Genomic DNA, 24,214 nt, shown 5'->3' with positions numbered 1-24,214 from the left:
TAAGTCTGGCCAGGGGTTTATCAATCTTGTTAATTCTTTCAAAGAACCAGCTCCTAGTTTCGTTGATCTGTTCTACTGTTCTTTTGGTTTCTAGTTCATTGAAAAATGTGGCAGTTTTTTACAGAAATGGTTTCACAGAATTCTTGCAGGGAGTTTACCAGCAACAATGTGAAGATTGCCCCCCTCCATCACCCGGCTCCCCAGCATGTTGCTCTTGGAGACAATTCTGGTCAAATGTTTGGATAATTCTTCCTGGAAATCACGTACTTGTGGTTTAGTTTGCACAGATCACACCTGCCACCCTCCAGCATTCCTGCATATCCAGGGGCTTTTCTCTTTGGGGTTTTTTTTTTAAGCAATGATTTTGCTGGAATACACCCTTCAACAGTCTCTTCAGAAAAGAACCACTGATTGATTCTGTTTTGTTTTGGGCTCACTGGACAGATAGCTTGACCGGGTGGAATCCTACATTCACGATTATTTCCCTCCTATTCTGAAACTATTTTTTACCCAAACAGACCTCAACCAAGCTGAAGTCTGGGGGAAAAATGCTTTCACCCTTTTATGGCATTTTTTCTCATAGTTTGTGCATGTTTTTGTTTACTCTGCTTGGCGTGGGCTGAGCCTTTTCTTCTTAAATACCTGTGCAGTTCTTCAGTCTGTGAATTGTTCTGTTTTTTGCTACTGTCCATTTTCTCTGTTCGAAGACTCCCACTACCGAGGTGATAAATTTCCTAAACGAAACCCCTTTAACAGTTCTTTGTCCAAGATTTCTCGTGGGTTTTTCACTTTTCCCTATGTGTTTGAAATCTATCCTTTACTTTATCCTCTGTTTTTTCCAGTGAACTTTCCATTTGATAATAATACCCAAGGACTATTTTATCTTCTTAGAGAATTATTTCTATGTCGTCCTGAGTCTCTCTATGAATGGCAATTGTATGTACTTCAAATCAGTCTCTCCCCAACATTGTGTTGTTTTGAGGGGTCATAACTTGTCTTTGCTCATCTTGGTCTTTTTCTTTCATCCTATGTGTTTTCTTTACAAGTCTGATTCTGAACTGTCTATATTTACAGATGGGACATGAGATGATTTTTCTAGGTATTCGTGTGAATTTCTCTCTGCTGCTTCAGGTCAGGTCTGCCCCCACAGGTGCATGATACCAACCCCATAACAAATGCATAATAACATAAATATAAATGCACTGATGTAGATATGCGTACAGAGCCGATTCTTGGGGCTTTGGTTCCTCCGATTAAGCCCTGAGTTCTACAGCCTGATATACACCGCTCCCATTAGCAAAAGATTGGTTAAGAATTTATGTGTGAGAATAGCCAACCGGTGGAAGGTGCCGAGATGTCCATCGACAGATGAATGGGTAAAGAAAAGGTGGTCTATATACCCAATGGAATATTACTCAGCCATCAGAAAGAATGGAATCTTGCCATTTGCAGCAACATGGATGGAGCTAGAGGGTGTTATGCTGAATGAGATAAGTCAATCAGAGAAAGACAAATATCATATGACCTCACTCATGTGTGGAATTTAAGAAACAAAACAGAGGATCATAGGGGAAGAGAGGAAAAAATAAAATAAGGTAAAATCAGAGAGGGAGACAAACCATAAGAGACCCTTAACTCTAAGAAACGCCCAGAGGGTTGCTGGAGGGGAGGAGAGTGGGGGGATGGGGCAACTGGGGGATGGGCATGAAGGAGGGCACGTGATGTAATGAGCACTGGTGTTGTATGCAACTGATGAGTCACTAAATTCTACCTCTGAAACTAATAATACACTATGTGTTAATTAATTGAATTTAAATTAAAGAATTTATGTGTGTGGCTGAGCAGATGGGAAACCCATCCTTTGGCTCTGGACCCCCACAGTCCCTGGAATGGGGGTGGAAAAACCAGATTGCCTGAGCTCTGTGCATGGACTGGGGGCTAGGAGGAAGTGGGGCTCGCGCTTCCCTGGGCTTTCCTGCTGGGGAAACAGGTGGAGGCGAGTGGGCTGCGTTCCTAGTGGGAGAAATCTGTTCCCTGCAGACCCCCAAACTGGCGGTCGATGCGGCGGGACGCTGGTGAGGTTTCTGCTAGCTTCTCTTGAAAACATGTTTTAGCATAAAACAGCTCACACTGAATGCGAAGTGAAGGCAGCAGTGTTCCTCTGCCGTGTGCTCAGCCCCCACTCTGCTAGCGAGACATTTGCCCTCCATTTCCAGACTGATGTTGCGGCAAGGTGAATGTCTAGAGAATTCAGTGAAGATCTTTAAAGCATCTTCGTGTACAAACCTCACACAAACAGGCTTGCCATGGTGCTCCCCGGATTACCGGACTGCTCTTTATCTGAATTAACTCCCTCACTGGGTATTCACTGAGCATCAACTATGCGGGGCTGGAACACAGGCTCTGGGGAGACAAGTACGGGAGAAGAAAGAAAAACGAACAAGCTTGAGCCCTGTGGAGACTCATAGTCTCGTGGGGAAGGAGAGACGATAAACCGGGCTGAGGAGCAGAAGGATGTCCTCGGCGGAGAATGGGAAGAGTGGCGCCAATAAGGGGCCCGCTGTGGAAGGATAAGGGGGTTGGAGGGACGGAGTGGGGCAGGCGGCAGCTTCAGAGACATGTTAGGTCTACTGAGAAGCGACCCGTACACAGACTGGGAAACTGTCCAGGAGCTTGCTGAGCACAGAGAATCAGGGACCTAGTGCCACGCCCTGAGTCAGGAGCATCTCTGATGCTTTCTGGGAACAGAGCGTGGGCAGGGCAGGAGGGGAGGTCAGGGAAGCCGTGGGGACCGGGCCTCGTGGGCCTGTAAGGGCTTCTTCCCCCGACGGCCGGTATCATGTGCTCACAGGTTCCCCTCAAGCCAACGAGGCCACCGCCCCAGCGAGGACGCCTGTGAGGGGCACAGGGTCCGCCGGAAGTCGCAGGCACCGCAAGACCAGGGCTGGCGGGATGGACACGAGGGGCTCCTCCCGCCTGCCAGCAAGGCAGGGACGCTCAGACCCACCGCCCGCTAGTCCTGCCTCCCCGGGGCTGCCGCTGTCTGCCCCCCACCCCACACCCACAGTCGGAAGGGCTCCCAAGCCTTCCCTGCCGGGGGCCCGTGAGGAGGAGAAGGCGGGCGGCCTGCCCCCGACCCTCCTCCCGGGCAGCACCCTGTCTCCCTGACATCCTGCCCGGGGAAAAGCCAGGTGGCTGCTGACCCCGATCTGAGGCAGGCGACGGGGAAAAACGGGCATTTGTTGTGCAAAGTGGGATGTGCTGTGTTCAGTCCGGTTTCTCCTACTTTGACTTCATTTTTATTTTGGGGGGAAGAAAATTAAAATCTCACATACTAAGTTCTTATCCTGTAATTCCTGGAAATCATTCTGGAGTCAAGGGTTTTTTGTCTGTTAGGAAACAAACGTGCATTTGGAGACTTCCTGTCGGGTTGGGGGGGCGCCAGCCGAGGAGGGCTTCTTGCTGCCAGGAATCCTGAGCAACGTGGCAGCCGCGGGGGCCAGGCCTGGGCGAGCGGCCTGGGGCGGGCCACGGGCTCTGCGGGCCCCCGCGAACGGAGGAGAGGCCGGGCGCCAGCCTCAGCCGCGCGAGGGGCAATGCGCAGGCCCCGGGGGCGCAGGGTGAGGACCCAGGGCAACGTCGGCCCCTCCGGCTCAGCGCCGCCTGCAGACTTCCCCTGCGGCGACTGCGGGCTGACAGGCTGTTCGGGTGGAAAGTGTCCAGGGCTCGTCCTGCGAGCCGCGAGGTGCCGGGGAATCTCCCCCTCCCCCCGCCCCGGCCTCGCAGGGCCTGGCAGCTCGAACCAGGGGTGCACAGGGCTCCCTGATGGGCCCCCGGCTCGCTTGTGACCATGTGTGAGAGCTCGCCGTGGCCCCAGGCGCCTCCATCAGATGCGGTTTTCTGTCCGCCCTGAGGAACGGGCCACCCATGCGAGGTTCAGAGACAGAAGTCTGCCCGATTCCAACAATGGCCCCGGAAATTCAGAGCGAATCTCACTACCAAAGTTTGGAAGTTGTTTAGCAATTAACATTAATGTTCTTCATGGAAAAACATTCCAACCGTGCGGGTAGGTTTCCCAGAAGCCCACTGGAAGCTCCCAGAGTCCTGGGTGTGACCGACCGCACGGCAGGGTCCGGGTGCCAGGCTCGGTCTGACCCTCCGTATTTCTGTACTGTTGCTGAAGGCAGAGCAGACACCCTCCTCCTTGGTCAGGGCCGGAGCCGACCCCATGGGGGACTGTCCGAGTCAGTCTCCGGGACAGAGTGGTGTCAGCCTTCGCTGAATGCCCGTAACAAGATGGCTAATTGTCGCAGAACATCTCCTCCCGGGTGGTAACAGATCCTGGTTCTCAGCAGACACGTGGCCACCACCCAGAGCCCACCTCGCAGGGAAGTGGGCGGTTGATAAAGCCCTTTGGGATGAGGACTGAGCAGACAACATGTCCTTGTGACCCCCTGAGGAGGAGCATCCATTTCTCCTCTTCGCGGGGGCAGGGTTTGCACACACTCTGCTGGTGATGAGGGTCCCCTGCTGAAGGATGCCGCCCACCCAGGACCAGCTGGGGGACCTCCATTTCCGGGGCCCTTGTTGAAGCAGCTAAGTTTTCTTTCTGCTCAACAGGGTTTTGCAAGAAGTCACCCCCAGCACCCCAGGAATCCCGGCACCAGCTTGATGAGACAGGCACTTCTCCATCCCGGATTGAGAGAGGAGTCCTGTTCTCCACGGTGACAAGGGGAGAAGGAAGGGAGCATGGACACAGATGGGATCAGGCTCCTCCTCTGAGCAGTGGCAGCACGACCCCCCACGCACCGGTCAGCGGGCCCAGGAGCTGGAAGGAGCCTCCCTTCCAGCCTCCCTCCCAGCACACTCGGGGCACTGGTGCTGACCGGCGGAGCTGGGCCACGATTCATCATGTTTCAGGTGAGGCCTTGAGGATGTCTCTTTTCCCAAGCCCAGGGTCACAAGGTCACCTGAATACGGTGGTCCAAATCACAGGCTGTCCAGACCGAACAGGTTCCCTGCCATCAGTAGAAGACAGGTGTTTTCTTTGTGAGCTCGGCCCCATGATGAAGCACGCTGGACTGGGGGCTGAAACACCAGACGTGCGTCTCCTGACGGCTGGGAGTCCACGACAGGTGTCGGCAGGGCTGCTTCCTGCGTGGCCTCTCCCTGGCTGGCAGACACCCCTGCCTTCCCGCTGCATGGGAGGGGCCGGGGCTCTGGCATCTTCCTCTTCTCAAAAGGACACCAGACCTGTGAGATCGAGACCCACCCTCATGACCTCATGGGACTTTAACAGTTTCCTACAGGGCGCCACCCCCATGTACAGCGACCCTGGGGCTCAGAGCTTCAACCTGTGAGCTCAGGGGAGACTCACTTCAGTCCACGACAGGGACCAGCATCTTCCTCTCTGTGAGCCCAGGAGACTCACCGTGTGGGACCAGAGTCTCCTTTCTGCAAAAGCATTAAGCTAAGAGCAACAGCTCGTGTGGCCTTCCAACGCTGACTCGCGAACTTTCTTGGTGGGTGCACTGTGCACATACATCACTTTGTGGTTCCCCAAACTCAGCAGCTTGTCCTCCAACTGCTCAGTGACCATCCCGCACAGCCACAGCCCCACAGTCTCCCCCATCCTCCGCCTGTCCCAGCTCAGGCCCTCTGGTGACGGCCACCGAGAGCCCTTATCGAGAGCTCCAATCTTTGAGCCTCATCACCGTCTTCGGGTCAGACTCTCGTCCCCTCGATGTCCAGTCTCCCCACCTCGCTCCATGCAACTTCCTGAAACACCTCCTTTCGCGAGAGCCCAACACTTCAGGACCTCTCTTGAGTTACTTGGTTAAACCACCGTCGTGCAGCTGAGCGCAGCTGGAGAGCCCTTGCAAGACCGAGCCACATAACCAGGAACCCCGGCCCGGCCCTCGGGGCATCGTCTGCCCGCCCACCCAGCCTCCTCCCTCCTCACTGTGCCAGCGTTGTCCTGCCCTCACTGACCACTGTCCTCAGGGAGCTGAAGCAGCCTGAGCAGGGCTCCCATGTGCCCCACCCCCAGCCAGATGCACTTGCGTCCCCGCCTGTGCCCATGGACCCTGCCTTCGGCCCTGACAACCACGATGACTCGCCTTGTCCTAGGCAAAGACAAAGCCCTCATGTGCGCTGGACCCGGCTCATGTCGCCTATGCGACAGTGTTCCTCCAACCAACCTCTGTTTACTTCCCCCACTTCGTTGTTTTTCTGCTGGATTTTTCCCGTCAGCAAGCACGCATGCTGTTATCTGTCCCAGTTTAAAACACAGTCAAAACGAAGCAGAGCAGAAACCTTCTTTGAACCACGGTGTCCGACAGCTACGTACCTTGAATGCTGTGGACGCTTCCAGACTGGCCCTCCCGGCCCTCGACTCCCCCCAGCCTGACCCCATCCTCCCCCCAGGGAACTCGTTCTTCTCGCGGTTGCCGCGCCAGGCGTTGTGCATGCAGCATCTGGTCCATCTGAGCCTCTCTGGGCCCATGGGCAGGACTTCCTTCTCTGCCTGAGCTCCCCTTGCTCCAGCACCCCCATCCCACCTCTCAGGCCCTCACGCCAGCTGCTCCGTGAGGCCGCTCTGGCCCCCCACGAGCGCCCCCAGCCCGTCGCTCTCCCCCTCCTCGCCTGGAGGACTTTCCCATAGCCCCTGACAAACCACGCATTTGCCGACTTACGCTCCTTCTTCCCTGGCTATTTCTGCCTGTAGACTGTAAGCGGCACAAGGGACTCCTTCTCAGCTGATGAACTTTGTAAGCGCCTAGAACTGCATGCACTCAGGTAGGCATGCAAGCTGCTTTGATGGTGGAGGGCAGCCGTCGCCTGCCATTTGCCCAGTCACCACCGTCTACTCGGCACTGTGCCGAACCCTTACATTCAGGTGTGAGTGGGCTTTTGTATTTCCAGTCGTGGATGACGACACTGAGGCCCAGAGGGTGAGAGCATTCCCCTGAAGTCACACAGCACAGACTCCATGAGGCAAGGGGACCGGCCGGGCCGGATTCTGCAGGCCATGCTCACACACGCACTTTAGCGACATTACTGAGCTCCAGCAACATTACTGCACTCCACGTTCTGACCAGGAGGGAAAAATGTGATTCATCTGCTGCCACGCACCCTCTCTCCCCGTGGACGCTGAGACCCGGAATACAGCTCAGAGACCGTCTCCCTGGCCCTCCCCTTCACACGCTTTCCCACCAGCCTCACCGTCTCCAGTGCACTCGCTCGCAAGCTCTCCGCAGCGCTCAGCTAGCCCCCTACGTCCTGTCAGTGGTTCTGCCACACCTGCAGCGAACTGAAACGTCCCTAGCAGGATCCATCCGTCAGCGGCGGTGCGGGGAGTGGAAACGACTGGAGGTACTTCAGTCAGAGGGGGTGCGATGCCGAGAATCCGTCGTCCCAGGAACAGAAGGAATGAGACTCCAACCAGGGAGCCGGGATGCTGCCAGAAAGCCTCGCAGTGCAGGGCAGCGGGAGGTGCTGGAGCTGGGGTGGCCTAGGGCCGGCTTCCAGCAGGGACTAAGACCAGGACATGGGGGGTTCTGGGCCAGAAAGAGCCGCCGCCAGACCCTACCCAGATAGGGAAAAAGCAGGAGAAACGCTCTGGGGGCGCCCACCCCTCACAGCCGCCAGAGCCCGCGTGTGGGGGCACACAGGCTCGGGGCCCCATGCATGACCCACAGGCTCCAGAGCCCGGCTGCCAGGGGCGTGTCTGACCCACGTGGACTCAGGTCTCCTCTCGTCGGGAGGGGAGCACCAGCGATGTGCGATTTGCCTTCCCACCAACCTGAGGGTGCAGAGCGGAGTGCCCACCCGCGTGGGGAGGCCCGGGCCCCCTTCCCAGGAGTGGCCGATCCTGAGACGCACAGCACAGCCGCCAGGGCATCTTCAGTCTGTGGTGGCACCTGCAGCATAGTTTTAGGGAAAGGGGGAAGGATTGACACGGCGAACGTGAGTCAGGCCAGAAAAGCCAGTTGCCCTGAAGACACAAGAAGAGAGGGTGTCATGTTTTCCAGAAAGGAGACTGGATGGACTTGGCTTATTTAACTGATTGCCATTGATCTTTGGCACGTTCACACTGGTGGCCTGCTACTATGAGTCACAGAGAAAAGCGGACAAAAGAAATGACCCAGCGTGGCCAAGGCCTGCTTTCCTCAGCACAACAGCCGCCCAGGCGGGGCCAGGCGGCCCCGGGCATGTGTGGCGCTCAGGGGTGCGTGTCCCCGTCTGCCAGCCACACACTGACGCCGGGCTGGCCGCCGGTCAGATCCGTGCTCGGCGCTGTGTCCATCACCCCTTTTCCCGGGGGGCTCTGGAGAGGGTCCCGCCTGGCCCCGAGGCAAAAATCACTCCTGTGTAGGACAGAAACATAAAGAAACCGTGTAAAGGGGACGGCGGTGTCAAGGTTAAAGGTCACGGATCTCACTGCTCGGAAACACCCCTGCAACGATGAGAGGGGAGAAACAAAAACAGCATTTTTTTCTTTTACTGAAATGACGTTATCTGTGGTCTTTCCACTAAAGTTTTTTGAAAATTACTTAGTAGGAATAACTGCTATGTTTTCCAATTATGGAGTTTAGAAAAGAGCATTCACTCAAAAGTTAATGGGATTTGTGGCTTAGGGGTTGCTTTATTATTTTGAAAAAAAACTGTTACTCATCTAGATGTCAGGTTGTTTGAGAAAATGCAAAGCACTGCATTTCATAAAAGGCTTATAGTTGTTTCTCGCCTCCATTCCCAAATAATAAGCAGAGCAGCGTGGATTCTGGGCCTGGCTCAGGGCCGTGTGTTCCCCAAGACACTAAATAGTAACAGAGGAAGCAGGGTGGTTAGCAAGGAAGACGTGGCCTCATCAGAGGCATCAGGACAGGCTGGCCGTGGAAGCTGCCTGGGGCCAGACGCGGGCCGCTGCCCACAGATGGTGGCTACCAGCCCGAGAGACGGGGTCTGCCTGCTTAACACCCTGTTGTGTTGTTCAGCTCATAAGAGGGTCTTAGCTTACATCTGTTTACTGAAAACCATAATAAAAATCAATTTCCTGCCTATGAAACCCCTGTATTAATAAAAACGAATCATGCTCAAATTTTTAAAATAAGCATTCTAAATTACTTTTCAGTGTTACACATTTACAAGGAGATACGAATTAGGAAGTCACTTACATGTTATCAACATAAATGTGTTAACTTCGCAGGATTCTAAACATTTTATCTCTGAGAGAACTAGAAATACCTTGTCGAGCCCTCATTACATGAATCCTTTGTCAGCAGACATTGCTGAAGACTCTCTTCCAATCTATTCCTGAAAACGTCTGCAGCGGCTGGGGTCACGCGGTCCCACGTCTTTTCCTTTCCCATGGCCCCGACGTGGACCTGGGGTCTGGCGGCTCGCAGGGTCAGCGGAGATTGGACTTCTTCGTTTTTGACTTACTTTTTCTCACCAAAGCCCCTTCCAGTGGTTTGTTCTGTTAGGTTCTCTCAGGTATTCATGCTTTCTTAGCTCACTACTTAAACGTCAGAGATTTACTCAGTGCAGACCCAGTGGGATATTCCTCATCCCGTGATTGTACCCAACGTTCACGAAAATATATCCTGTCTGAAGTGATTGCAGTTTCCCGGTATATTTACGATTTTGTAATCAAATTTAGACTGTTGACAAATCAGAGCGTTTTGATTTATTTGTGTCTTCACATATAAGCCTTAAAAAAAAAACCTAATCATGTGCTCCTTGTTTCTTTTCCTCAGCTTAATAACTTGAAAAATCTAACCTGTCAGAAGCTCACTTGTGCTGAAACCAACTTGCTCTGATGTGACATGGGTTGGTCAAAACGGGCTCCCCTCCTTCACCCTTATGTTTGGGGCCACGTAAAGGTCAGTGGTGTAGACTACACAGATGGCCAGGGTTCCCTGCGCTAACCTCCCCCCGTGACACAGGGGCTCTCAAGGGCACTGGTGGTGGCTCCTCTTGTGTGTGTGTCCACACAGGGCTCAGGGAGCTGATGAGATGTTACCTCCAGGTGTTTTTATGAGACTGGTTCCAAAAAAGGTGAGCATTTGAGTCAGTAGACTGTGGAGCTAACGAAGAGGGCCCTGACCCAGGTGGGCAGGTATCACCAAGGCCCTGAAGAGCACAGAGAGGGAGAGCAAGACTGAATCCATGCTCTCTCTTCCTGATCCCACCACCGGTGTCCCTGGGTCTCCAATTTACAGGGGACAGACTGCGGGACTTCTCATCCCCCATAATCGTGTGAGGCAATTCCTGTAACAATTCTCCACTTATTGGAGTGCATCCTTAAAGGAGTGCATCATGTTGGTTCTGTTTCTCTGGAGACCCTGACCGACACTTCACAGCAGCCTGTGGGCCTGCAGCAATGGTCTCCGTAATGTAGACAGTGTTTCGTATGCAGCTGGAGATAGGAACCAACGAGAAAATAAACATGCATCTTCTCACCACCCACTTCCTGAGAGGTAATATAGAAACCATGTGAAATGCAAACCAAAGTACTGCTCCTTACTAAGGAGTGAAGGAAAAAATACCTACCTACCTATTTATCATCTATCCAGTATCTACCTGTCTTTATCCATCCATATATCTATCATCCATCCATGTATCTATCATCTATCTATCTATCGATCTATCTTATCTATCTATCGATATCGAAAAACCACATCTAGGCATGCAAAGGAGGCTTTAGCAAGAAGCAGAGCCAGCCAGGGAAGACTTTAAGAAGCCAGCAGGACTCACAAGGCTTCAAACAGCATGTAATACAGAGGGTAGGGCAGCCTTATGCATCTGAACACAGGTGCAGTGCCCCCCATGCGGCTCATCCTCTTGACTTCTTTGCTACTTGGTAGGTAGATTGGCTGGTCGAAGGCAATACAGTGTTACCACCCTCCCTCCTGTTGTTTGATCCCTCCACCAAAAAAAAAGGTCAGTCCTCTAAAATGGGTTAGGTGGGAGGGGAGGGGAGGTGGGGGGGAGGGGAGGTGGGGGGGCCTGGGTGGCTCAGTGGGTTAAGTGTCTCTCTTCGGCTCAGGTCATGATCCCAGGGTCCTGGAATCGAGTCCCGCGTCGGGCTCCTTGCTCAGCAGGGAGCCTGCTTCTCCCTCTCCCTCTGCCCCTCCCCCTGCTTGTGCTCACTCTCTCTCTGTCAAATGAATAGATAAAATCTTTTTTTTTTTTAAAAAGGGAGGAGGTGTGGATTTACTGAAATAATTGAATGGTGCAGCTGTGCCTTTGGAGGCCATGGAGTAGTCTCAGACCCAAGCAGGGCCTAGGAAATGAAGAAACTGAGGCTGTCTCCATTGGCTCCCGATATCTTCCACAACTGGAGGCCCTGTGTGTCCCACCAGGTCACCTGGAGGAGGATGTGTGGCCATGCCTACCCTGCTGGTTCCCTTCTGGAGATGATGCCTCCAAGTGGTGTCCAACCCAAAGGGCAACTCTAGAGACAGGACGTTTGGAACAGGTGGGAGAAAGGCGGCCACTGTGGGGAGATGTCCTAACAGAGCTTGTACCCTCCTTCAGTCAAACGTGACACCAGGCCAGCTCCGGTCAGAATGCTAGCAGCATCCACACCCTCCTGCTGGGTGACCAATGAGAAGCTGAGCCAGATGTGGCTAATGAAGATATCTCCAGGTACTTGTTGGTGCCTAGTCTGTATGGTTTGAAGAAGCCTGTGTGCTAGAACGTCCTACCCGGACTCCAAACACCTTACCTGGCCTTCTCAGTGGACCACTCCACCGTAATTACCCCAAGTTCATCCACACAGAGCTGTCAACTGTCCCCACGGCTCTGTGTCCAGTGCATGAGTCAAGAACACAGTGACACTTCTAAAGGTTAACTCCTGAAGGATAAGCTCATGAAAATAGAGCTACCTGTGCAGAGCACCTCTTGCTTGTGCAGCTGCGTGCAGGTCTTCCGTAGGCGCTGCTCTCAGGTGGTGGTCCTGGGCAGCCCTGCTTGTCCACACTCTGCGCAAGACCAGCCAGAACCTGAGCTTCATAGTTTTCATGTCCCATGAGCCAAGAAGAGAAACCAGATGCCTCCCTGAATAACGAAGGCTCAATTTTTCTGCAAAGTCAAGGCCAAGAGGAAAGGGAACATAACAAAAGGACACCAAAAAGAGACCGCACCCAAACACCCCAAGTCAAAGCTCAGCTGTGGTCACTTTGTGCCACTCCCAGCGCACACCTTCCTCCCCCCATCCCTCATCGTGCCCTGTGTGTACTGATCTTTTTCACCCTCGGATGGGACCCCTGACCCGGGGCAGCGCCGGCTCCAAGAGAGGCCGCCCTGCGTGTGGCGGCTCCACGCCGTGAAGTCTTGCCAACACACCGTGTGGGCAGAGCCGGCGGCGCCCTCCTTGGATGCCCATGTGAAATCTGCCCACAAACCACCTGGTCTCCTGAACCACTGTTACTAGTGATGGAGGTGAACACTCCCCAACACAGAGACAACTGTTCGGCGACTCTGGTTAACGTGGCCACTTTCACAGCCGTGAGCCTGAACAACAGGCATGCCCAGCCACACCAGGTCCCCGTCGGTCACTAAGGCCCTCTGCTTTGTGTGGCTTCCATGCACACCGTGGGCAGGAGAGTGTCTGCTCTGCAGTTCCCGGGCTGAGAAGACACTATGTGGCACACGTTCTAAGCTTACTGTGGGGTAAGAGCACTGACTTCTGTTCACATGGGGTTGTGAGGGATAGCTGTATGGCTAGAAACAGGGAGAGACTATAAATGTGGGAGGGTTTTGACATGTTTGTGTTTGAAAATTCAGCCCCAGTGAAATGTTGGAGAACAGAGCAGGGCCATGAAGAGAGAGCTCGGACGACGACAAGTCTGGGCTCTCGGGGCTGGCCACGGCGGCTCATCGGGACCCCACACAGGACTGGGACAGCCCTGGGACACCTGCAGGGGCAGGAAGCAGTCTGGGCTCTGCACCGCCCAGAGCCTGGCCTGAGGGCTGGGTCCAGGGAGGACGGACCGTGACCCCGTTACAGTGACCCCGTTGCACCTAGGGCACGGAGGGCGTCTTACAGACAGCACATCAGAGTGTGGAGGACTGACTACCTCTTGAGCGCTACCAGGTGCCAGGCTCCGTGGGAACCACTTGGCACTATCCCCATTCACCAGTCCTGGACGACAGACCTGGAAGGACTTGCACCCCACCCTCAAATGAGGGAGTCAGTCGGCAGTTCCGCACCCAGAAATTAAAGCACAATGGTTGCCTCATTCGAGGTGAGCGCACACTCCCACACCATGTTCATGTGGACCTCCACCACTGAGGGTCGGTCTCTGCAGGCTCTCAGCAAGGGGGAGGGACCCTCCAGGAGGGCGAGCTGTCCCAGGGAACACTGACGGGACAGCCGCGAGGCTCTGGCCCCCAGACCAGAGAACACACCAGCGGGGCTCTCCAGGGGCCAGTGGGCCTTCCCAACGGCCGCCTGCTCAAGCGGAGACCCTGCCAAGAGTGCTGGAATCATGTTGCAGTCCTGAGCGAGGTCGGGGCCAGGGATCTTGTCCACCCCCACGGCCACTGTGGCGCATGTGAACTCCAGTCACTGCGGAGGTCCCGGGGCACACGGCCGCCTCCGTGAGCAGTGCCCCCGCGGGCTGGTCCCCAGAGTGGACGTTTCTCGGGTCTTCGGTCAGGCCAGCCAGGTGAATCCACTGCCTCTTGATTTGCAATCTTGGGGAAGAAGTGTGCATTTTTATTACTTTCCAGCCGTATGACAAGCATTTCCCCATCTGGCTCAGACACTGAGGAAACTCTCTCGATAGAGCGTCAGGGTTCGAGACACCCAGACTCCCAGGAGCCCGGCGCGCGTCTGGGGGCACAGCGGCTGCCCCTGCTTCCCCAAATATACCGTTAGGTCATTCTCACTGCCGCCACAAGAATTTCGACAAACTGGGAATCATAAGGTGGTAAATAATGATATGTTATCACAGGCAAATAGGAAATTGAAAGTTTAAGCAAAAACGAAGGCCGAAGTCACAGTCCAGACCAAGAAAGCCCACAGGGGAATTGCTACGTGCAGCCACGGCGTCCGTCTGGGAGGCGCCAGGGCTGTGGGTGACTTGCCTGGTGACACTTGGCAAGAGGAAACTTGTGCTCATCGGAAGAGTATTTTAAAGCATTAAGAGAATGTTTTAAGTATAAAATATTTAAAGAATATTTTAAATATTTTAAGTGATTTAGTGATTTATCGAAGTCTGAGAAAGGAAATAGGGGACCCAAGTTGTCTCATTTGTTTTAAAGGGATTGTGATTAGCCAGGCAACAACTTGATCCTGGCCGCTGAGGGATGCAGAAGGACAACTTTGTTTGCACCCTTCACAACACAGGTCTTGAATCTACCAGGACTTTGTTACAGCGGAGGGGCGAGCAAGCACCCCACGGGAGGTCGCTGCATGGGCTGGGTTCCAGGATGTGCCCAGTCTTCCCTGTGCGGACCCTCTCTCCACCACGTGCTCCCTGCGCGGACCCTCTCTCCACCACGTCTCCCCTGCGCGGACCCTCTCTCCACCACGTCTCCCCTGCGCGGACCCTCTCTCCACCACGTCTCCCCTGCACGGACCCTCTCTCCACCACGTCTCCCCTGCGCGGACCCTCTCTCTCCACCACGTCTCCCCTGCGCGGACCCTCTCTCCACCACGTCTCCCCTGCGCGGACCCTCTCTCTCCACCACGTCTCCCCTGCGCGGACCCTCTCTCTCCACCACGTCTCCCCTGCGCGGACCCTCTCTCTCCACCACGTGCTCCGAGGCCACTACTCAATGTTATCTTCACATTTGTTTCCAGAGATAGCGAAAATGTGCAGAAATCCTCGGGGATCCTGGGCCAGAAGGCTTGCCTGTGATCCCACGGCCCCCTGGCCTAAAGCAGGGAGACCTGCTCACTCAGGACCCCACGGGCCCCCAGGTAGACCCTGGGGAGAGGGAGTTGTGGGATACCTTCCTTTCCCTTGAGAAAAAGGAAAAATGTTCAATAATTTTATTTTGAAATAAAAAGGCTGCCTCTCCAGACTTTGTTGAAAAAGCATAAGCCACTCTGGGGCTCCAAACGGGCTGGACAAGATCTGGCTGCAGCAGGCCATCTGTGGGGTTGGTGGGCTTCGGCCTCTGCAGGAAAGGGATCCCTCCTCCTGTGTGAGCACGTGTTCCCGGGAAGACTGGATGTGCTCCCGGGGTAAGTCTGTCCTCCACCGCATATTTTCCTCCCCACAGCTCAGCTCCTAAAATGACTGTGCCCTCCCACCTCGGGCCTCTGTCCCTGCCCTCCCTTTGCTGCCCGCGCTGACCCCTGTCCATGCCACCTCCCTCCAGACGCCCTGCTGGCCCCTCCATGCCTCACTCTCTCACAGACGAGGTCACGCCCAGGTGTGCCTGGAGGAGTGTGTGAGTACCTGCCACCCCTCAGCCCTGAACTACCCCGAGCTCACGGGAACAGGGACCTCAGCTGCGCCTGGAAGGACGAAGGCTTCCAAGCCATTCAGTGATGAGAACCACACGTCAGGTGTTGAGAGAGAGCATTAGCCCGGCCTTGAAGATCCAGCGCAGCAGAAGGAATGACCGCACGGCTGTGTGGGAGCAGAGCTACTGGCAGCTTTGGGGTCACCAGGAGCTGCTTGCAGAGGTGGCAGGGATGGAAGGCCTTTGCTGAGACTCCCAGGCACCTGTCCATACCTTCAGTATCAGCATAAGGTACACGCTTACCTTACAGATGACGCTGCTGAATCCCAGACGATTGCAGAGATGTGATGAGGACATGCACCTGCCTTCCATCCGAGCGCTGTGGAGAAGGAGCCCTGAGGAGCATCAGGAAGGGAGCAGGCAGCCATCCCGGGCGGCCCCAGCCAGGGAAGGTGAGCATGAAGGATGGTGGCAGCAGGAACCGGGACTCACGTTGGGGGTGGGGAGAGAGGGTGTTCCTTGAGGGAAATGCTGAGCGTCCAGGTTGAGGTCTCTCCGGCACTCCAGGATAGAGGCTGGGAACGTAGGTGTCTGTGGACAGTGGAGGTGTCTGTGGACAGATGCAGTAACTGAAGGGTACCCCATTTGGGAGAGAATAGTAGGCATTGACAGCAGGTGCCCCAGGAGAACCTGCAGTGAGACTCACCTGAGGAAAGATGGGTACTGGTTCGCACGAAGAGCTAAGGAGTGAGTGGTGGTTGTACGACCAAATGTCAGGTCGGCAAGAATTTCAAGTCGTCTGCTGGGCTCCCAAAGGCTGTGCTCAGGGGCCCTTTCCAGAGAGCCCAGGGGAGCACCGAGGACGTGGCAGCCTACGCCATCAGCCAGCCACCCCAAAGTGGAAAGAGAAGTCGGTTTTATGTTGCAACATGAGTTAGAATAGGCAAATCCCCAGCAATTTTGTCTGGCAAAATTACACTTTATATTTTAAAAGCTCAAATTATTTAATGACCTGAAAATATATCATCTTGCTATTTGTTTTCAATGCCACATCTGTAACCTCTCATACTATTTAAAAAACTGTTCCCCTTTGAAGAAAGAAATATTATTCAGTTCAGACCAATTCCTGCATGATTTTTATGTATCTCCTTGATAAACAGATTGTGGTAGGGAGGCCTGAGCCCTGCTTGGCTCTACGGATGCACCATACTCAGCAGGTGCTGTCACTCGACACTGGAGATGTGGGGCACCCAGAAGGTAAGGAGGGAGCTGAGGGTGGTACGAAGAGTGAATGACTGGCCAGTATTAGAACGGGGAGTCTCCTACCTCCAAACCATGTGGTCTATCGAAGCCTACGGAGGCTCTTTGGGTCCCTTTTTATTTCAAGCATTCATGATAGTGGCAGGTACGGACCCCAGGCACGGGGCGTCCAGCCCACGACCGAGTACGATCGTGGTGAATAGTCCTGATGGTAGAAATATCCGATCATCCTAAGGAAGTTACTAGATTTCCAGAAAGAAGAAAGAACGCTTGAGGAATGTAGGTGCGTTTCTTGCTCCATGGCACCCCTCCACACTGCACCCACCCGCCCCGCTCCCCTCCAGGACTGGCCCCCCCCTTGTCCTGTCCACCCCCTAAGATTGCTACTGGTGAGAGCATCTAGTGAGGCCCTAATTCAAATAGGAGAGGGACAGACCTGAAACCAAATACTGAACAACTTCAAAAGCACAGATAGACATGGAGTAACTTATATAAACAAGTGGGTGAAAGAACAAATAAGTAGAGCTTATAAGTAGGTCTCTTTACTAGTGGGTACCACAATATGTATTTTATAATTTCATCTTTTCTGCTTCTACTTATTTTCATATTTCAATAGCCATTGTGTTGTATTGCATACAACAGTTACTGGACATGGTCCTCCCACAGGGCAAAAGGAAAGAGTCAAACCAATACATCAACGAACATTGATAAGGAGCAGACGTGGATGGCCGGCTCATTTCCCACAGAGCTGGAGACCTTCCTCCTGGCCCTGAGGTTGAACAACCGTTTGCTTATTTATTGGATATGAGTGGTGGTTGTACGACCAAATGTCAGGTCGGTGAGAATTTCAAGTCGTCTGCCGGGCTTCTCTTCCTTGCCAACGAGGAAGATGAACATAAACAGGGTGCCATAATTAGGAGCAGCCTCATGAGTTAAGATCATGTGAGTTTTCAGAGACACTGGCTCCATTTTAACCTAATTAATGCAGAAATGCAAACTCAAACATTTGAGAATCTTTAAAATCCTATTTTAGCCAAAAGATTTATCTCACAGGAGATAATGCCCAACCAAGCCAAAAGCAGCGAATGCTTGCTCCTTCTGGCGAGAATGTGCCCTGTGTGGAGATAGGGCATCCGGCGTATTTCCAGCGCACGTTTGTTTGCCCTGCAGTTGAGTGGGATGGGACCCACAGCCGAGGGGGTGGGACTTCCGGGAGTCCAAGTGACCACCCCCCACGAGAGTGCTGATACCCAGTGAGCAGTGGATGGCTTTTCCTCGCGTTGCCGGAAGTCTGTAGGCAATCCCATCTACCGATGGAGGGTCTCTTGCTGATGTTTGCTCTTCCTGGCAAAGTGCACCACATCACCTCCACGAGGGGGAGGGCGTCATGCTTGCGGGACAGTAACATGACAGTGCAAATGTGCGTGCAGGTGGGAGTGTGAACGCCGTGCCTGGAGTCGCAGGTGTCCCTCCTGCAGGGTCACTTATTAACACACCCATTCTCCAAATATGTGTTAATCACCACCATGTGAGGCTCTTCACCGAGACGGCAGCACCAGGTGCCAGGGTGCACAGCATGCTCTCGGCGAGCATGTCCGTGGGTAGCCGCTTGAAATTCTCTTAAATCCAAAACACAACACGTGGCACCAGCACCGGTGGTCATGGTAGATTTTTGGCTCCTAGATAAGAATAAATCCATATGATCCTTATCTACACCGGCAGTAAGTTGGGTCAGAATCTTGAAATAGTGATCTTTCTATAACTGATAGAAATATGGACACTGGGTTTCTGGGCAGACATGACGCAAAGTCTCTCTGCTTTTGGAAGAGGCCATCTGTTGCTTCCCGGCCACCAGCAGAAGAAAGTTGTGACGCACACCTGAGCCGTCCCCCAAAGGAGCCGGTCTCCCCGACGTGCCGTGTAAGATGGTCTACTGGACCTGTGCTCCGTGCAGAGCAACAAGGACACGCTTCCACAGCTTTGTCTCCGGTGACAAGGAGACATCCATGATAATCTGACTTCTCTGAAACCCAGCCGGCGTGGGGAGGGAGGGCACGCCACGGGCTCAACGGGAAGCCATGTTGCTGCGGGCTGCGGGGAGCCAGGGGTTTGGGCTCTGCTCCTTCCAGGGAGGGGGTCCTGCCCCAGCATCACCAGGCAAGGGTTTTAACAAACAAACAGCACGTGGGTCCTAGTACTTCATTCCCCCCTGCAGTGCTCTCAGACCCCCCTTCGCTCACCAGCGGGACAAAAGCTTTGTTCTGCTGGAAGCAAAAATATTTAAAAATCTCGTTTGTTGTCAGTCTTACTCAGTGGCTCCTTTTTGTCTATTCAAACAGTATAATAGTATTTTGAATTTTATTTGAAAGGGATTGCTCATGATTTTAAACTACCAATTTTGTGTTTGCAAAATAAGAAAGGTTGTAGCTAATCATAGCATCATAGTACATCAGAAGGAAAGGGCTGCAGCAGATCAACAAGGTCTCCCCACCCCCCACCCGGTCGGGGGGTGGGGGTTTTCATCCAGAGTCCTTCCACCACACAGAAGAAATGGCCTGACGTTGACCGACCGCTCACCTAAAGCATGACCAGCTTCCGGGGGGCACTTTTAGAGTAATTCCTTAAGTGATTAGTTATGGAAGGTGCCCCTTCCTTCCTTCCTTCCTTCCCTCCTTCCTTCCCTCCTTCCTTCCCTCCTTCCTTCCTTCCCTCCTTCCTTCCTTCCTTCCTTCCCTCCTTCCTTCCCTCCTTCCTTCCTTCCTTCTTCCTTCCTTCCCTCCTTCCTTCCCTCCTTCCTTCCTTCCTTCCTTCCTTCCTTCCTTCCTTCCTTCCTTCCTTCCTTCCTTCCCTCCTTCCTTCCCTCCTTCCTTCCCTCCTTCCTTCCCTCCTTCCTTCCCTCCTTCCTTCCCTCCTTCCTTCCTTCCTTCTTTCTTCTCTACTTCCTTCCTTCCCTCCTTCCTTCATTTTCTTCCTTCTTTCCATCCTTCCTTCCTTTCCTTCTTCCTTCCTACCTCCCTTCCTTCCTTCCTTTGCATTTGGTTGATGAGGATGACCCCCAATGGCATTTTAATTAGACCAGTCTCAGAGTTTGCAAGTCTGTAGGCTGATATCTCACGCTGAGAGGCTTCAGTTAGGTGTTTGGTGGGAAACACTGTGAAGAAACACAGATTTGAAGGCAGAAGACCCACCTGTCCTGCACTGGCTTCTCATATAGGCAGGGATCTGGGTGAGTTTCAGCCTGCCTCTGAGCATCCATTGTGAGGCCATAAAATATACTTTCTTATTGGATAAAATTAACAAAACTGCATCACAAATTTTTGACCAGGTACAATAATATATGGGAAGGTAGTTAAAATCATCCCTGTGTGACTAATTATTAGGATTTTGTTATCAATATCCTGACATTGATGTTCTTGCCCGTGGTGCTTACACTTAAGAACTGCCTCGGGGCACCTGGGTGGCTCAGTCGGTTAAGCATCAGACTCTTGCTTTCAGTTCAGGTCATGACCTCAGTGTCGTGGGATTGAGCCCCATGTTGGGCTCTGTGCTCAGTGCAGAGTCAGCTTGAGATTCTCTCTCTCCCTCTGCCTCTGCCCCTCCCACTCCTGCTCGCTCTCTCTCTCTCTGAAATAAATAAATCTTAAAAAAAAAAGAACTGCCTCATTCCAGCCGCCCAGCTCAAACCAGAGGGGAGGAAATGTGGGCAAGACTGCCCTCGCCGTCCCACAAGGAAATCTGTGGTGACGATGGCCGTCATCACTGTGTGAGGACAAGGAATGAGGGAACCCTCTTCCAAGGCTCCTGAAGCCTGAGGACAGCAAATGGCAGTATTGATCTTGTCTTATCCCATAAGAATAAGAGTCATAAATACTAAATGTAAGATCGATCAATAATCAATAGCTTCCTACAAAAGAATCACAGGATTCAGTTGAAAGAATCTATCTTTGGAAATGCCGGTGATAACGTGTTCTTTCGTTTAGACCAATCTTTTTATTTCTTCTAATGCTAACCCTTCCCAAGAGTACTATAGTCACCTGTGGTGAGCAGTTTGGAATTTACGAGCTCCTGAGTTTATTACTGCTCACTTACGCCCCCCCAACGCCAGGCCAACCAACGTAGATTCTGGGAGCTCCTGTTAATAGAGGAGGTGGCAGGATGTCCTCCTTGCTCTGCACCGAGGCTCTGGAGCTTCTGCCAAGGCTTCATGAATGTCTTCTAGTGGATTCGTTTTATGCACAGATCTTGTGGATTAGGTTTATTTCCCCAGGAAGGTTTACAGAGATTCACAACAAACTTTTGAGGTAAAGCTTCATAAAGAATCTCAGAGAAGTTGAAATACCTCACTGACCCCATTCTCCATCCTTCCCTCTGGGAAGCTGTAAAGCGTTACTTCTCAGCAAATACTGCCTAAGATGTAAATACTTCTCGGTAACAGGGTAGAGTCATGTGTGAATGTGGCCCAGATTGTTCCTGCCAATACAAGCCCTTGAATTATGCTGAAGACGTTCTGTAAGCAGTTTCAAGCTGAGTTCCTAGTTCTGGGAGCTCATTCAATAGAAACAGCTTCTGATGAAGGATCAGGACCCAGAGCCCTGCATCTCTCCAACCCCTTCAGGGACCCAAGGGACAAAAACTCCATCCCCAGCAGCTCAGCCAGGCACCTCGCCAGCTGGTCACTCTTATTTCCCCTTTGCCCCCTTGTCAAACACAAGGGTGAGATGCTCCATGAGGACCAGCCGGCAGCTGTGTGAGCCCCGTCCTGACCTCCTGCAGCCATGCCCCATTTGCACTGAGCCTCCTCTGTGCCGACTGGTGTCCTTGTGAGGTCCCTTATGCTGTTAGGACGCCTCTCAAGCATGGCTTCCCCAGACGCCCCAGTCACCCCACCTCACCCCGTAAACCAGAGCCACCCACCTCTCTCCTCGCCATGATTGTCTTTTCTGAAACTCCCTAATTAGCCCGGACCTGGTCACCCACCCTCTTGGATGCAGGTGAGGTTCCTGTGGGGTGCAGGTGCTCTTGCAAGGGTGGTCACGGTGCTCTCAAGTGGACGGGCCACTGGCCATCTGGGGAGACCCCTGGCAGACAGGACCCGGCCTCTGGTCTCAAGGGTCATGCTGGGATGGCTTTGGATGCCAGAGAGCCAGCTTGAGAATGGGGAGTATGGAGGGAGACAGCGCCACTCCCAACCAGAATCAGAACGTCTGTCTCCCAGGGAGTGGCGACTTCCACCTTGGCTTCACAGCAGGGCAGGGTAACTGTGAGGGGTCCAGCTCCTCGGTCCCTACTTCAGCCAGCCCAATTGTCAGCTGGGTTAGATGTTGTGGTGCTGGACCCGGGACTGCATGAGCCACACCTGCCCCACCGGCTGGGCCTGAGGGGCTCTGAGGGGAGCGGGCTGCAGCGGGAGGAAGGACCCTGTTTCCCCCAGGTGGCTCCAGGTCCCACCATGTCCTGTCCCCCACAGTGGGGTTCCTCGTGCAGGGTCGCTGCCTCGGGGACACCAGCCCAGGAAGGCCCCCACCCCGCCCTTCTCCCCAAGGACTGAGTTCGGCACCACAGCCACCTCCCGGTCTCCCCGTTTGAGCAGACCCAAGCCCGTCCCGCAGCTTCTTCAGTGTTGTCTCCTATCAGGGCTAGGAACTGAGCTGAAACAACAGTCACCGAGGGGTTTTAAGCAAGTAAGAAACATCCTCAGGGTTCAGTTTTCAAGCGGTCGTCCAGTTGTTAGGTGGAGAAGGGAGGCTCCAGGGAAGGACCCCCTGGGTCTACAGGGGAGATGGGACTCCGGCCCAGTGGTGGGCAGACTCGGGAGGTGAGGCACGGGGCTGTGGGCATGACGGTAAGGTCTGCAGGAGGCATGCCAATGCTCTCTGCAGGAGGTCTAACTTACAAGATACGGCGGCAAGGGAGGCCACCGTTTGAGACTTTTCCTTATAAAGAGTGATGCCACGTGGAGTCTGGCAAGGGCGCATTTCACAAGAAGCCTCGGCTTTTCAACAGGAGGCTTGGATGATTCAGGGTAAGCATTCAGGTAAGCGATGATCTGTTAAAATCGAGCCGAGATGAAGAAGGAAGTGTGCAGAGATGAGCCCCTGCTCAGGGTCCTCTGCATGCACATGCTGTTCCGCAGAAGGATACATGCTGTTCCACAGCAGGACGGAGCGTGTGTTCTGTTGCCTGATGAAGGAAAGCTGTTTCCCAGGGTGTTTGGCCCTTGGAAATGTTACGCCAGACACACTTCGCCACAATTAAGGAGACGTAAAAACTCTGTAAGCTCCTGGAACAAGGATCCTTTTTCCATTCTGGATGATCAGGAGCAGATATTTATGGGTTTTCATAAATTTACGTCTCCCAGAACATCTGTTTGTGCTTTAGCATCCCTCATACAGAAAGGCAGACACTCCGTTTTTACCATTGAGGACAAGGAGGCATGGACAAGACCAGATTACCAGTGGCCCGTGACCTGTGGCACGGGTTCAGAACCTCTCAGACCTGCGCTGCCTGAGAGTGGTCACCGCGTGTTCCGGCAGAGAGCGGGTGGCGGCCCCTGAGCACGATAGACCGTTCTGCAGCTTGTTGACTGTTGATGGAGCTCATTCCATTTTATTGCTCTGGTTTTTACAGCTTTCTTACTCGGCAGACTGTCTTACATGACCCACTGCTGTGCGGGAGGGTTTGCAGGCATTCCAGAAGCAAGGGCTGACATCGGGGCATCTGCGTGACACGGTGCTTGTTGGGCAGTGCCTGGCCTTCCCTGATGGGGGCGTCTCTGGGTTCCCCCAGCCTCTGAGGGTGGGGTGTGAATATGGCACAGACCCTTCAGACTCTGCATTCAAGCCAGACATCTTTGCCTTCAGAGACAAAATCTATGGGATTTGGTAAACTTGTTGCTACCCCTTGATGCCTCCTTATTCCAACATGTGTCTGCATCAGACTGTCATTGGTGACATAGCATTGAGCGGATTGACTGCCAAAATATTTCACTCTTTGTGCCCAGATTCTGCCCGTGCAGGTGCCGGGGAAGCTTGAGACCATGTGTTCAGCTCAAGCCCACGTCCGCAAGCAATGCTGAGCACAGCACCCAGCCCCTGGGAGCTCCTCCAGCTTCTCAGAGAAGCTTCCTGAGCACAGCCCCCAAAGGACAGACATGTGTACCCCACGGGCCTGCCCTCCAGCCTGAGGCTCAGAGGGCCCAAGGGCAGCCAACCCTAGGTGATACGTTCATGCTCTCTCTCCCAGCCTCTTCCCCGCCTGCTCATCTCTCAGGGATGTTTTGGGCTTCATAAAAAGGAAAAAACACTCGTGTGTACAGAGTCTGCATTTCAACATCAGTGATTTCCATCATGCATCTAATGATCTGAATAAAAAACCAAGGGGTTTAGTCTTTCCTCTTGCTTTATGGAAAACATTGGCCCGCATGCCATGGTGACAGGCTTTCAGAGCTTCTGCTGGAAGGGTATTCTATTCACGGCAGGCTGGGAAGGCCCGACTCTCCCCTGGACACCCCCTGGAACACACGACACTC

Source organism: Eumetopias jubatus, unplaced genomic scaffold (assembly GCF_037043125.1).
Source record: "Eumetopias jubatus isolate StellerSeaLion01/CBP00866 unplaced genomic scaffold, mEumJub1_p1.0 scaffold_6, whole genome shotgun sequence".
NCBI lineage: Eukaryota > Metazoa > Chordata > Mammalia > Carnivora > Otariidae > Eumetopias > Eumetopias jubatus.
The sequence above is the reverse complement of the archived record's forward strand: the minus strand, read 5'-3'. Positions refer to the sequence as shown.